This window comes from Mandrillus leucophaeus, unplaced genomic scaffold (genome assembly GCF_000951045.1).
Source record: "Mandrillus leucophaeus isolate KB7577 unplaced genomic scaffold, Mleu.le_1.0 Scaffold1038, whole genome shotgun sequence".
NCBI classification, from domain to species: domain Eukaryota; kingdom Metazoa; phylum Chordata; class Mammalia; order Primates; family Cercopithecidae; genus Mandrillus; species Mandrillus leucophaeus.
The window spans coordinates 126,787-130,170 of record NW_012098521.1 but is presented as its reverse complement, the minus strand read 5'-3'; positions in this window follow the sequence as shown (position 1 = coordinate 130,170).

The window sequence follows — 3,384 nt, the reverse complement described above, 5'->3', positions numbered from 1 at the left end:
CAGGTCTGAATCCTAGCTCTGCTGCTCATGACCTGAGTGGCCTTGGGAAGCCTACTTCACCTCTCTCTGCCTCAGTTTCCTCATCTGTAAAATAGGAAGGTGTTTCTCCTACTGCATGTGATTGAAGATTTCATGAGAAAAGGCCTGTGATGGAAGAGACTGGGATATAGCAGATGCTTCTCCACTGTCACCCACCCCCCACCTTGGTCTCTCTGAGCAAAATTCACAAACTGGTACTTCCAGTTTTCAAAGTTTATTCCGAAATGCCTCATATCCAGTGTGGTTCTATAACCCGTATTAAAGCACAGTTCTATCTCCTGGCTGATTTTCACATTCTTCAAGTTTTTAGTGTCTTCTCTAGTATCTCTTTTAGGTCAATTTCCAACACAAATTAAATGCCTAAAGGAGCCAGGCAGGTGATGTGTATGGGTGAGACGGCCAGGTAGGGAGTGGCGGGGACTGTGGCAAAGTAGACATCACACCCCTTGCCTGAAAAGTCAACATCTACTCAGCGTTAACCAGTGATTACCATCTGGGCCCAGGATTGGCAGAGCCTCCACATATTTAAGATGAGATAGAAACCTGGATTTTTTTTTGTGTAACATTTTCTAATTTCTTGGAGGAAAATTTTTGTCAAAACAGATTAAGTAAAAGTTCCTGGCTGGGCACAGTGGCTCACATCCATAATCCCAGCACACTGGGAGGCCGAGGCAAAACAATCATTTGAGCCCAGGAGTTTGAGGCCAGCCTGGGCAACATAGTGGAACCCCCCCATCTCTACAAAAAATTTAAAAATTAGCCAGATGTGGTGGTGAACACCTTTAACCAGTTAATTGGAAGGCTGAGGTGGGAGGATCACGTGAGCCTGGGAGGTTGAGGCTGTAGTGAGCCACAATCACACCACTGCACTCCAGCCTGGGCAACAAAGGGAGACCCTGTCTCAAATGAAACTCCCCAAATTCCCATATTATAGAGATACACAGTGAAATATTTGCAATGGAATGGTATCTCTGGATTTGCTTCCACATATCTGAAGGTGGCAAGGGAAGCAAGCGAGGGAGGGTATAGGATGAAGCAAGATAGGCCAGAGTTGATCGTTGTTGGAGCAGAGTCATCGGTGTGTGTTGTTGATGGTACAATTCCCTCTGCATGTTTGAATTTCCTATAATAACAAGTTAGAAGAAGCACTGTGAAGGCCAAACAGAAAACACCCGCCAGCCAAATTCAGCCTACTGCCCACTGCTTTCTGGTCTGTATTGTTGAGTTGTGTGACCACACAGAACCCTGGGAAATCCGTCCTAGCTCAGTGTACACACCTGGAACCATGAAAGCCCCAGGAAATCTGGGATCTGACTCAGACAGACTCTGCTCCCCATGGATTTGAAGGGGTGTCTTTTGTTGCCCCTCAGGTCAGGTCTGAACTCTGCCATTAAATACTTTAGTGACCTCAAGGAAATCACAGTTTCTCTGTGTCTCTGACTTCTCTTTCTTGTCCCTGTCTACACCAGCGGTGTGGGGTAAGGAGAGTCAGCCTGATCCAGTTATGGACCAGCATGGCCTAGAATCAGGAAGCCTGTTGTCCCTGAAACACGTCTGTGGAACATTTTTCCCCTTGCCTGTTTGTGGAGGCCGGTGATTCTCTCCAGAGCCTTTCACACTATCATAAGAGTCAACGCTGGAAATACACACCCTCCTGGGAAGCATGCGGCCTCCACTCAAGCGTATTCACACCACAGCGTCTAGAATTGAAGGCAGAGCGTGATGGACATGGGCTCGCAAGTACACACAAGGCTTAACTAAGGAAGCCAGGAGGGAGAAAGAGCAAGTACAGATCATGGGGGCGGGACAGGGCAGGTTAATCTCCAAGGCAACAAGTTCCCCAAAAAAGTTCTGTGAGGTTTCAAAATATCTTAAATGGTGCCCTCAAATTCTGAAAAACAAGATCATTTAATTTAATTTAATTTAATTTATTTTGAGATGGGTTCTCCGGATTGGAGTGCAGTGAGGGGTATGATCATGGTTCATTGCAGCCTCCACCTGCTGGACTCAAGTGATCCTCCCACCTCAGCCTCCTGAATAGCTGAGACCAAATAGGTGCATGCCACCGTGCCCCACTAATTTTTAAGTTTTTTTGAAAAGACGGGTTCTCCATGTGTTGCCAGGGGTGGTCCTGAACACCTCAAGTGATCCTTCTGTTTTGGCCTCTCAAAGGGCCAGGATTTCAGGCATGAACCATCATGCCCGGCCTGAAAAATGAGATTTTAAATCGAATATCATCCTACAAACAAGGTTATTCATTGCAGCATTGTAATACAAAAGATTATAAAGCAAAGCACTGGAAAGAGCTCAAAAGTCTTCCAACAGCAAAAAGGTGAAATAAATTAGAGTATTTCCATAGAATAGGTTCTGTGTGGTCTTAAAAAGAAAAGAAAAGAAAAAGAGGAAGAGGGAACTCTGAGCACCGATATGGAATGATGCCATTTGTATAAAAAGCGGGTGGGGGAAGGCTATGGACTTGCATTTATTTATTTATAAGATAAAATATCTCTGGAAGGATTTACAAGAAACTTGTAATACTGGTTATCAGTGGGCCACCCCCCAGAAACATCCCCATTCGAATCCCCGGAAACTGTGAATATGTTGTAGAAGGACCTTTGCAGATGTGATCAAATTAATAATTTTGGCATGGGGAGATTGTCCTAATTTTACAGGTGGTCCCAGTGTAATCACAAAGATCCTGTAAAAAGGTGGCAGGAAGATCAGAGTCAGAGGTAGGAGATGTAACAACAGAAGCAAGAAGAAGTTGTCTTTGGGGTTTCTCTGTTTGTTTGTTTTGTGTGTGTGTGTGTTTTTTTTTTTTTTGAGACAGGAACTCACTCCGTCACTCAGGCTGGAGTGCAGTGGCATGATCTGAGCTCACTGCAGCCTCCACTTCTCCAGGTTCACGTGATCCTCCCACCTCAGCCTCCCAGGTAGCTGGGACCACAGGCATGCACCACTACACCCGGCTAATTTTATTTATTTATTTACTTATTTATTTATTTGTTTATTTTTAAGATGGAGTCTTGCTCTGTCGCCCAGGCTGGAGTGCAGTGGCACGATCTTGACTCACTGCAACCTCTGCCTCCCTGGTTCAAGCTATTCTGGTGCCTCAGCCTCCTGAGTAGCTGGGATTACAGGCACCTGCCACCATGCTTGGCTAATTTTTGTATTTTTCTTTTTCTTTTTTTTTCTTTTCGAGATGGAGTCTCGCTTGTCACCCAGGTTGGAGTGCAGGGCGCAATCTCCCCTCACTGCAAGCTCTGCCTCCCAGGTTCACGCCATTCTCCTGCCTCAGCCTCCCGAGTAGCTGGGACTACAGGCGCCTGCCACCACACCTGGCTA